General features: G+C 45.7%; 1 long non-coding RNA gene across 1 annotated transcript; it reads left to right on the top strand.

Annotated features, from left to right (window-relative positions):
- The first annotated feature begins 1,324 nt into the window (after positions 1 to 1,324).
- LOC109280799 (uncharacterized) lies at positions 1,325 to 10,225 on the top strand. Its single transcript, XR_002087219.2, has 3 exons — positions 1,325 to 1,406; positions 2,813 to 2,893; positions 9,662 to 10,225. It is a non-coding gene; the product is annotated as an uncharacterized LOC109280799 (long non-coding RNA).
- The last annotated feature ends 2,169 nt before the right edge of the window (positions 10,226 to 12,394 follow it).

Consider the following 12,394-nt stretch of genomic DNA (forward strand, 5'->3'; position numbering starts at 1 on the left):
AATAAATTACATGTTGAAACTTAATATGAAAAAATAAATCATTAAAGATATTTTTTCCCAAAAAATTAAATTGAAAATAGGCATTGAGATATTGTCACTCTCTATTACAATGTCTAATATCAATCATTATAGTGATAGTAGTGAAGTGCATATTAAGACAGTGCACATTAATACATGACAATATGACAGGGAGTGAGTAATGACAACCCAAAGTCAATTTGACAGGGTATTTGGTAGGCAGAATGCAATTTTCTTGGCCAAGCTGCTCATGCATGAACAAAAACACTCATGTGTGATTCTTACCTATGTTTAATCTCTGTCTGTTGCAGGGATAGTTATGGGTTTTTGATCACACATCATCTGGTTCCAGTAACAGGCCTACTAGATAAAAGCTGTTATACACCTGGGAAGAATTGATGGAGATGTGGATACTGCCATGTCACCAGCTTGCCTCACCTATGCATCTCTAGTCTTGCAACAACCACTGTTGGGTAGAATTTGTTGGCCAGCACAAAAGCAAATACCACTTCCTCAAGTTTTATACCATTTAAGATTAGGGACAGTAATTACTCAAAAACTGGTATAAGTGATAGGAAACTGGTTCAAATCTGTAACACAACAGAAATGCAGTGCACATAAACTACTTTCAAAATGGTTGAAACCGGTTTAAGATAAATCTGAATGGATTAGACATAACTGATTTAGGTTAAATCAGTTTGTTGAACTTCTGTCCCAGATCCTCTCCAGATTCAGGTTAGCTTACAGTCAACCAGCATCCCAGGATGCTTTGCACCTACCCTGCAAACCTCCCCCACCACTTATAGGTGATGGACTAGCCTTGGCCAAAGCTGTCTGCTCCAGCCCAGCACAGAGGTGTGCTCTAGTGCCCCCTGGCTTCTGGCCTGGGCTGCTGCAGGCATGTAACTGCACTTCTAGAATCAAAAGTGAATTTCTGTTTACTTGCTCATTAATTCAATATATGTAGCTTAGACTAACCTGCAAAGACTGAATTGATTCAGGATTTTTAACTGTCTATAACAGCCTAAGGGGCATTTTCCTTTGGTAATGTCTGCTGGAATCATTCCAGAGTGTACCTAGTGGTGCAGAATGAACTGATTGTATCAGAGTGTCGCAGGGCACCCCGGTGCCCCTGCTCCTAGAGAGGAGAAACTGACAGGGAGTGAGTGAGCGAGCCCTGGCCTGACATAACGAGCCCAGCTGAGGGTTGCCCAGGTAATGAGTGCAGCTGTGGGTTGCTGGAGCAACTAAGTGGAGCCAGCTGCCTGTAGGAGGCAGGGCCTGGCCCTTATAAAGCCCAGGGCTGAGGCCAGGCTGGCAGTTCTCTGCCAGCAGCCTGGGAGGCAGGAGCTCTGGGAGTGAGGATGTGGAAAGGAGCCTAGTAGCAAGTACTATTATCATATGGAGCAATGTTGTTATGGCCATAGGGCTTCGGATTTGAGTTACAGCCAGGAGGCTTGTGTTGTGTTTGGTTAATGTTTGTATTACAACCGGAGGTTTGGGTGAGGCTGTAGGGGTTGGAGGAGGCCTCATTGGGGACTCACAAGGAAGTGTGAGGCCCCGATGCCAATGAGGGCATGCTAGGCCCTGAGAGTTACAGAGTCGTGAGGTCAGTTAGCTCAGAGGAGCGGCTGAGCCTCATAGGGACCCCAGAGAGTGTGGGGTGCCCTAGCGCCAAAAGGGCGCAGTGTCCTCATAGGGACCCCATAGGGGTGGGGTGCCCCAGTGCCAGTGAGGGCGCGGTCTAGCGCCAGGAGGGTGCATCATTCTTATAGCGCCAGTGAAGGCGCAGTTTACGCGCCAGTGCAGGAGCAACTAGCGGTAAGAAGCGCAACCAGTGGGTTGCAGATGGGGAATAGAGACCCTGGGTTATGTGCGGGGTACGTAGCCCCCAGCCCCAGAGAGAGGGGCGATTTTATCAGGGAGCCCAGTGTGGGCACGGCAAGCCCCAAAGAAGGGGAGCGCCACATTAGGAAGCCCAGGATGGGCACAGCAGATGCCAGCAAGGGCGTTACTTGCGGGGTGCATAGACCCCAGCCCCAGGGAGGGGCGATTACTGAGGAGCCCAAGAGAGGGGCCATATTGAGGAGCCCAGAATGGGCAGGGCAGACCCGATAATAGGCCTGCACTGCAGGGAAACCCAGGACAGGGGCAGGGTGCCGCAGTGGACCCCGACGGAAGGGGTTAGTGGCACAGCGCCCCAGGAAAAGGCAAGGTGCTGCGGTTGTCCCCGGAAAAGGGGATAGTAGCATGGTGAGCCCGGATCAGAGAGGGTAGTAGTGCGGTGGGCCCAAAAGACTGGTGGCTTGAGAGGACGTCCCAGGGGGGACTAGTCCATCGTAGAGAAGGCCCAAGAGTGGGCATACGTGTATTTTGACCTAACAACGTCTTTCCCATCTGCGAGGCTTGGGGCATGGTATCAGGGGAGGTTGGAGCCATGTGCAGCCCATAAGGCTAGGGTGCCTGGGGAGCACCCATTACACCGGGAGACCCCAGGTGGGGTCCAGGAGCATGCGGGGACAGAGGTCCTGAGTAGCCGTGCCCAGGGAGTCATAGGCAGCCTCCCAACTATATATACAAACATCAAAGATGTAGCGGGCGAGAATAAGAGGGTGCCTTGGGCCGGCCTTGACACGGAGCGAGGGACCTTGAGGAGATCACGGCCCTCCTAAAGGACCCCACTGTGACACAGAGGATTTGAACTACAAACTTCATGTGTGGCAAGACACAAATTATTATCCACAATTTGTATACATTGAAATAAATTGAAATATAAACTTAAATTTTTCCATAGGAAAGTATTCAAGATATTTTCCCAGAAGAATGGACATATGACACCAGAATTGAATAACAGAGCCAAGTCTCCATTAATGAGGTCAGTGTCACTGTTATCAAAATTATTGTTCAAACAAGTAACAATCTCTGTTTAAGGTCTGCTTGTTACACTATTATTTCCCAAACTGCCCAAAGTAGTAGATGTGCAATGGAATTATACTTAAATGGCTAACACATTTATTTGTACATGCTAAATACACTATACAAAGTTATATTAACATCTAACTGGTAAGATTAAAAAAAAAAACACAAGCAAATTCCAAAATTATAATAAGCCATTGTTTCTATTTGAAACAATGATTTATGTCTGCAGTAAAGTTAAATGTTGATATACATATTACCCCATGATAATGGTGTATGCCCTGATTGAAACTGAAGAGGTATTATTTTCTATTGCATTTTCAGTTTTATTATTATTTTTTTTTCTTTTCTGTATTGTTCAGCTAATGATCTCACTCTCCCTTGAGAGAGTTTTCATTCAAGAAACTCTATTTGATCAGGGGGTATGCTAGCAATGTTTTCTTGCAAAGTCAGAATCAGATACTAGTGTATTCTGTATGATAACTGTCAAGATTTTTTTTTTTTTCTGATAAATGAGAAACATAGAGAAGCATCATTATTTCCCCTCATAACCCTGGAATCAAGGGAATTATCTTTGTAATATGCTCACCCTGAAAATGGCTGTAGAAAAGAAGAAAATCAAACTTTCTATGAAAGAGGATTTTAGAAGATGTCCCACTGGATTTTAGCTGGGTTTCAAAGAAGTAATTAATATAATACAGCAAAGTTAAACATTTCAATTTTCAGCTGCAGTGTAATAATTATTACATAGTCAGATGTTTTTCATTTGTTCTTCACCATCTGTGTGATATGAAGTCCCATCAAGGGGCATGAGGCTGGCTCTTGTCTCTGTATATTTAAATGTTTCATGGTTTTAGGCCTTCAAAGATTCACATTTAAGAGTGTTTTACCCCAGTTTGACTTTAGGGCCTTGTTGCAAAGTGCACTTAGCGTGTGTTTTATTGCAAATGTAGTAAGCATTACCATGCCATAACAAAAGTCTAAACACATTCTACATAGTCGCACAGTAATGCTTACCACAATCTGAGCCCACTCTTGACAGGATTGGAGGTGGAAGTGACCCAGCCACAGACCCTGATACTGGACACTGCAGCTAACACATCTGTTCTACAGGACATGCAACCCCCACAACTAGATCTTGTGCCCTCCTTGCCACATGCCCAGCAGTACCCAACCTGAGAGTGCCTGCCTCTGGATGCTGGGATGAGCTGGATTTCCACTACTGGTAGTGAGTGGAGGGTGGCATGGAAAACCAAACCTGGTAGAGCGTGCTCCTCCTACTACTGGATTTATGCTTGCCACTGGATCCGTAGGGCAAGCCAGGTCTCTCTCTGGTAGTTTTGAACCAGTTTCAGTGTGATGAAGCTTTTGTGCAATGCCAGACCTGGGGCTGACAACCCACACTGCACTGGGATCTTGAATTCATATTATCTCCATGGAGCAGTCCAATGATAGCTGAACATTAGGCCTGTGCAAGTCAGCAGTGATCCGATCTGGCTTCAAATCCAGCTGCTTTGGATGGCAGTGATCCAATCTGGAGCTCCAGACCGGGTTTCCATCACAATCCGGCTGAAGCGACTTCGAAGCTTCAGAGCCGCCTCGGAGATCCGGCCATAGGGTATAACGGGGGAATCAATGAAATATCTATAACTTTGTTGGTTTTTTGTCCAATTTGGATGAATCTTGCAGGTATTGTAGCCTCTGCTGAAGTCATGAAACCTGCCAAGTTTCAAGAAGATCAGTGCAGGGACTTGGGGGGAACTATACCCCAAATTCTTGAAAGCAAAACTCCTGTCACGTCTATGTGTTACCCCACAGGGGGGTCAAAACTGCATGGTTAGTAGCTCTTACTGAGCCCACAAAGCCTGCCAAGTTTCAAGAAGTTTGGTGCAGGAGTTTGGGGGGAACTGCACCTGAAGCTGTGGACAAGCAAAACTCATGACATGGGTAACCCTGTATGTGTTAAGGCACAGCAAGGTGAAAGCTGCAGGGGTGGTAGCCCCTGCTACAGCCATGAAGCCTGCTAGCTGTTGAGGAGATCCCACAAGCACCCATGGCACAAGTTTTGCATGTCAGCAGCTAAGGGTGCAGGGCCCCAGAACACCCCTGCACCGAACTCCTCGACAGCTGGCAGGCTTTGAGGCTGCAGCAGGGACCACCATCCCTGCAGTTTCACCCTTAACACACACAGTGTCACCCATGTCATGAGTTTTGCTTGTCCACAGCTTGAGGTGCAGTTCCCCACAAACCCCTGCACTGATCTTCTTGAAACTTGGCAGGCTTTGTGGCCTCAGCATAGGCTACCACCCCTGCAGTTTTCACCCTGCTATGTTGTACCGCCTACACGTGACATGAGTTTTGCTTTCAAAAATTTTGGGTACAGTTCCCCCAAAACACCTACACCAATCTTCTTGAAGCTTGGCAGACTTCATCCTGTCTGCAGAGTCTACCATCCCTAAAAATTTCATCCAAATCGGACAAAACCCCCCAAAGTTATAGATATTTTATTGTTTCCCCATTATACCCTATGGCTGGATCTCCAGGGTGGCTCCAGGGCAGCTCAAAAGTGCTTTGGAAGCTCCAAACTGCTTTGGGAAGCCTAAAAAGGCCAGCGCTTTAACCTGGATGTGCTGCTTCGGACCCCAAAGTGTCTGAAGCTTCTCTGGATCCAAAGCACTATCCGAAGCCTCGAACAGCCCTATTGAACATGTGTACCTTAATAAGATCTGGAGATGCAATTTTTCACAGGAAGAGTAACTTTGTTGTGATAAACACTTAGCTGGTGTTTTACTGTTTGAATGTGCAGATACTAACATTTTAACTGCAGTTAACACATCCTAAGTGTGTGGCCCTTAGTTTATTTTTTGTTTAAATGTTTTGAGCCAGAACCCACGAGAGCTTCAGGAAATAAAAATTAGACAATGTAATGCCTACATTTTAGGTGCCTGTCTCCTATGGTGGAATTCAAAACCCAGAGTTAAGCACTCTAGATAGGCATCAAGCTGCTCATGAACTTTGAACTGCAATCTCAAGTCCTGTATACTTGGGATGGAGCCAACAGAGATGTTACAATTCTGCTCCTTTATAGAGATCAACTGTCTAAGTCAGGGATGCAAAGGAGATGCCTCTATTCACTCAATCTTTAGTGAAGAACCTGATCCTGAGTGAAGACACCTAAAAGCAGTGTTTAAAAGAACTGGACAGGATTCTGTTTAAAACATGTGTTAGCCAGAATAGAAAGTGGTGACTTTTATGCAATAGCTTAGTAGTTAAAATACTCATCCAGGAAGTGGGTAGCCTTAGTTGAACTTCCACCTTAGTCTGAGGAAATTCAGACCCAGATCTTCTAATACCCAGGAGAATGCTCTTATTACCAAAATATGAAGAAGGCCAGGAAGGATCACTTCCTTGATGAGTGTCCCTGACACTGCCTTTCTAGCACTCTAGCAAAGTTTTGACTCAAAAAGGTTCAGCTTCTAGCAGTACTCCCTCCCCCTTTGCACTTTTAAGGTCTTGTCTTTTAACTACCTTTCCCACTTCCTTCTCTTTTCCTGGAAGATGATCAATACCAGAATAAGATAGTAGCAGGCTTGGCTGAGTTGCCAAAAATAATGAGCATGAAGTTACAAGGCCACTGCAGATCACATCTGAAGGATAAGTCAAGTTACACATCTTCCAGAAAGGTAGGGAAGTTTGAAGGGATATTTAACAATGAGGGCATTACTATGAGGTGGACATACTAAAGAAATGAAACAGAATAATTCTGTGTGGTAACTGGTGATTGTTTTTCTTCTAGAATCACTAAAACCTTATTGGTTTCTATACTTTTCCAATGAATAGCAAAAGTATAAAAGATACAACTGTTTTATCACATGCCAGACGTGTAAACTCCTATTCATCTTTTGATTAGCCAGATGACAAGTGAAGGTTCCCTAGTTATGCTTATTGGGTACTACATGTAAAATTACAGCAACAGAATACTCTGTCATAGTTCATGCCAGAGTTAACTGCTCCTGGATGTAGCGTCTACAGGTGAGTGCAGGACAGCAGCACTTTGAGCCAGGTGGAGCAGGCCTGGGGATCAGCCCAAGGCTTTGGGTGGTGCTGTTAGGTAGCAGAGGGGCTGTCTGTAGCATGAGCATGCTGGAAGTGCAGAGCCATGTGCACACACAGACATGTATAAAAAGTTATGAGCACATGGACAATGTAGAACTGCATGTGTCTAGGAAACTTTCAAGTAAAAAAGGAAGGTGGTAGTCTAAGGATGATGCAACATTAAGCACAACCCCTCAACGACATATATTGTTCCTCAGCGGGCACATCTACACATGCATCCGCAGGGGCTTCAGACCCCACTTCTCTCCCTTCTCCTGCAGGCCTAATGTTTTCTTGTGCTGTGGCACCCAGGCTCAGAGGGCACAGGGCTCCTGTACAACTGGGATGAGGAGCTGCCTGTGCCCCGCCCCGCCCCTCCCCACCAATGCTGTGCCTTGCATGTGCCCTTGCTGCACATGTCACAGGTGCTGCACAAGGAGCTGTCTGCATGGACTGAGGGGTATCCAACCCACTAAGCATTCCTTAGCATTTGAAAGGTCCATGCATGCCCAGCTGTTGGGGCACAGGCTGCTCAATTAAGTTTTGCACTCTTTCCTGCCTCCTTTTGTGCTGTGGAGGAGGTGGAGGAACCTGGGGCCAAGGGAGTGCAGCCAGGCTGGGTGGAGAGGGAGTGTGGGGCAGGCCAGGGGTAGGGGTAGGGAGGGCCCTTTCCCCAGTGTGGGGCTTACCATGTGGCTGGGGCTGGCATGGCTGGTAGTGATGTGTGCAGCTCCTAGCGGTGTCCTCAGGTGGTAGGGCACAGCCTATGGACAACCAGCCAGGTGTCCCCCTCCCCAACCCTCCAGGAAGGAGCTGGCACTGGGTGGCCATCGGTGACATGGCCAGCTGTGCTTCATGGCTGGGGCTGAAGCTGCAGAGCTGTCAGGGCAGTACCTGGCTTGTGCTCCCCAAACTGCTGGTGAAGGCTGAGGCTAGGGAGCTAGGTGGGACAGGGTGGTGGAGGCCCGAGGGGCCCTCCCCTGGTGACATCACCATGGGTGCCAGGCCAGGGGGCTTGTGAAGGCAGGCAGCCCACAGCTGCAGCCTGGGTCCTGGGTCCCAGGGCATGAATATCGCTGTTAGTTGCTGCATAAAGGGCATGGTCTTGCAGAAACTCCCTGACTAATGATTGTGGTTAGTGATGGTGACCCACTGTGCCCACAAGGCCTTGACCTTAATGCTGCACTGCCATGCTGACCAGTCATGCCCACACTTGTGCATCTGGCCTGACAGCCTCTCATAGACATGGGTACTGGAGCACCCACCCTAAGCAAACTGGTGCTGCACCTCCACCTTACCCCACAGCACAATGAGGTCACTAGTCTCTTCCATGGACCAGCTGGGGCCCTGAGTGGTAGGTACTGGCACTGGTGATGACAAGGCCATTTGGACTTCTGAACTGGCTCTCTGGGCCTCTGCACAGTTGTCCCTGTATTGCCAGGCCTGGGCAGCAGCCTACAGCACCCAGAGCAGGGGAACAGCATGGGACTGGCATCTGTGCAGCAAGGCAATGCCCCACAACACCTGTAGGCTCCAGGCAGGCTGCTGGGGGTGGGCTGTGGGCAGCTGGAGCTGACCCTTGTGGTCAGGAGCTGCCTGCAGTTGGCCCTGATGGCTGGCAGGCCTGGCAGGAGCCTGCAGCAACTTGCAGGCTTGGATGGCATAGGCCTGGCTGCTGCACAGCACTGCAGTGCCAGGCTGTGGCACCAGGGTGTAGGCAGGCTGGTATGGCTAGCCTGTGGCCTGCCCAGGGGGACACAGGGGCCTGGAGTGGCCTCAGGATGCCTGTGTGTGCCCCAGGCCTCAAAATGCCTGCAGGCTTTTGAAGGCCGAGGCTGGGGCAGGCATAGAGCTGGACCAACTCTGGGGCAGGAGAGGCTCCCAGTCTAGAGCCCTGGGGCTAGCTTCAGGCTGCCCCCCTAGTGGTAGGGCTGACCAGGAGCAAATTTGCTTCTGGTTGGCATTTACACATGTGTTACTGCACAGTAACTACTCGCAAGTCAATTTGGTACTTGCATTTTCAGGTAGCAAATCTACTCGCATGTAGTGCCATTTACTGCACAGTAAGTACATGCACATTTAGACATGTGTGCTTACTATGCAGTAAACTACACTACTGTGCAGTAAAGTGTTTCATGTAGATGCACCCTGTGTTGATTAAACTACAAATCAGCTTCACCATCCCTGAGAACTGCTTGTATACTAAAATCCATAAAAGGGAAACAAAAAAAGAAAAAAAACCCCAATCAGCTGGTCCTGGACACTTTCACTGTATTTCAGGGCTTTATACTTAGTTCTTGACATTGATACCTGAAGCTCTGGCACATGCAGGATCTGCCACACTTACTGGGGCTATTCAAATTTCTGAGAAATGCTCTCAGCGGAGGTTGAATCCACCTCCTTTGGAGTCTCTGGATGAATCCACATGCTTGTGTTATATTTCATTTTCCCAGAAGACACTTAGTAGGACACTTTTTCTCTCAACCATAGAAACTTATTAATATTCCTCTCAGCCTCTTTCAGTTCCTGGGACACTTGACAGAATTTTACCCCTCTGCTAGCAGGTGTCAGAGCTCAGCTAGTACTGATCAGTGATTTTTTTTTTTTTTTTTTTTTTTTCTTTTTTCAAAAGGGCAGTCCATTGCAGTCATCAAGACCCTCCTCCTCTTCGCAGAGAGCGCCCCCAGAACACTCCTCTCCAGGCCGGGTCCCAAGTGCCACATCTTTTCTAACCTGATTGTAGGATTGTGTTTATCCCCCTCAATCTCAAAGTATACTCGACATGGCCACCCATCAGCACCATTTCCCCACTGAGCAAGCTTAAGAGGGTCTCATTCATCTTTTCAAGCTTGACCCATTTTGAAGAGTTTCCTTCTACAGTACAAGGCGGCTATAGTTGTAGAGTGAGGGGGTTTTTTTTGCATAACAATGTTGGACTTCAATCCTGTTTTAGCCACCTAAGTGCTTGATTGGAAATGAACCTTTATATAATATTTCTCCACTCTTAAACTCTTCAGTTGTAAGGTCACTTACACTCACTGAAGCCTTATTGATTGCTTCAGGAAGGAGAACTGCTAAACTAGGACACACTACTGATTTTTTTTTTTTTCTATTCTCCACCAATATTTTCTCCAGAATGTTTTCTTTTTCTCAGTTTCTTCCACACTTCACTCCATTAAATTAAATATCAATCAGATGATTTATGCCGGTGCTCTTTTCAGTTGCACAGATAATTTCTTACTGTTTGTTAGTATTTATATAGAACAGTGGCTCTCAACCATTGTAGACTCAAGGCACCCTTGTTAGACTCAAGGCATCTCTTGGGAAATGTCAGATCTTAACTTTCACACGTTTTTGACTGCAGAAAAATAATAGAGCATTTTTTAATGTTCTACAGAACTAAAAAAAGACCACAACAGGTCAGAGATGGTTTTGACACTGTGGATTCCTACTTGAAATTTCTGGGTTATCCTTGTGAATCATGTAGAAGTGTTTATATACTTAACAGTGTTAATATTGCCCAGTGCCCAGTAGCATACATAATAGGATCTCACAGCACCCCAGGGTGCCACAGCACCCAAGTTGAAAATCACTGATGTATATGTATATTAGGCAAGCTATCAGGTTCTCCACGTCCTGTGTACAATCAGTTAAGTGATTGAAGAATGTGGTTTAGTAGTTATAATGCAGGAAGTGCCTTTGATCTTGGAAAGGCTCGGTTACTAATTGTATATCAAAGCACACCTACAAGAAAAGCTGTCATACTTCTATTGTTAAAGCACATGGTCTTCTTCTGGGCACAGAGACAGGAAGTACTTATGTTTCTCTGCCTTCCATTTAAATTTTCCAATTTATCCAGTTCATTCTACAGTCATGTTCACTGTTTTTGCAAAGCAGGTAGTTTGGATGCATCCTATTGCATTTTGACAGTATGGTGCAGGGATACCAGAGCTAACTCTGAATGACCAACTCTGGGTACTGTAACCAGTGTAGTTGTTGTAGTGCAGCACTCCACCTAGGCAAATGAATCTACTGAAAATAAATTAGCCCAGTGGGAGTACCATGATATCAAGGCTATACTGCTTCCAGTTCCAGCTTACCTTGTTTAGGCAAGCTCAGGTAGTTATATGGTACACTGCATTTGTGCCATGTAGACATACCCATAATGCATAAGACCTATTTCAGTTCATTTGAGTTTGTTAATTTGACCTTCCCATTTTTTATGGAAAAACAAAACACTGATCATTATCATCGTTCCCTCATCATCCTGTAATTTCAAGAGAGGCCAGCAAATAGAATGGAAGAAAGGAGGGGGAAGACTCTCCACTCTCAGTTCAATGGCAGCTCAGTCAATTCAAATTAAACAACCCCTTCCTCCCTTCAAAAATAAATACCAACAATACAAAACCAGGAAGAAGACAAATACAGTTAAGGATCATTCATCAACAATTCTAGCTGTATTATTTTTCTTATCCTAGAGAGGAAAATAGGGCCTACAGGTGCTCATCAATTCCAATGTCCAGACTGCTTATATAGGTTACTAAATATAGATTAGTACATTATGTTAAAAGGGGCTGTTTTGGACACAACAGGAAATGAGATATTAATCTGTCCTTGTTCACTGTTACAACATGAAATAATTAAGTGTGGTCTGAAAGCTAATATTAAGTTGCTGAAGGTTACTCATTTTAACAATAACTTCTTAAAATTCTTTTTGCCTTTTATAGAAGATAGAAAAATAATATTTTGCTTTTCAAATGCTTTAAATAAGGCTTTCCTTGCAACAGTATCCTTTATTCCTTTTAGCTTTATAGCATTTTTATAATGGAAAAAAATACTTATTAGACATTTGCTTAGATAGTATTAGAGATGGTATTAACTGTTCTCTTTGGAATGGGGTGGGGGGAATGAATTAGTTGTGATGATCTGATTATTTGTTGGTATTATGAAAATCTGATCCCATCTTCCTTGAGGACCAAACCTAAAAAGCACATTTAAAAAAAAAAAAGGAAAGGAAGGAATAGAAAATGTAGTTTTTGGGCATACTCTCACTTGCAATTTCTACATGTTGGAGAATCATGAACATAGCACAGTCTTATCAGCCACTTTTGGGGTATGTCTAAACTGATTCCTGAACACTTTCAAGAACACTGACCTAATTACACATTGCTAGCCTGAATACACCACCCAGAAACGAGGCGGTAGAGCTTGTGAGGGGATGGGTCTCTATTTTTAAGATGCTCAAGAATGGTCAATGGATACTCCAGGGCAGCCTCACTGGCTAATTTCTGGGACTGGTGTAGGTAAAGAGGTAGTGTGTGGGTGGGAATGCTTCTTGGTGGCAGTTCCTACCACCATGGAGAGG

The sequence above is a fragment of the Alligator mississippiensis genome, chromosome 2 (assembly GCF_030867095.1).
Source record: "Alligator mississippiensis isolate rAllMis1 chromosome 2, rAllMis1, whole genome shotgun sequence".
Classification (NCBI taxonomy): Eukaryota; Metazoa; Chordata; order Crocodylia; family Alligatoridae; genus Alligator; species Alligator mississippiensis.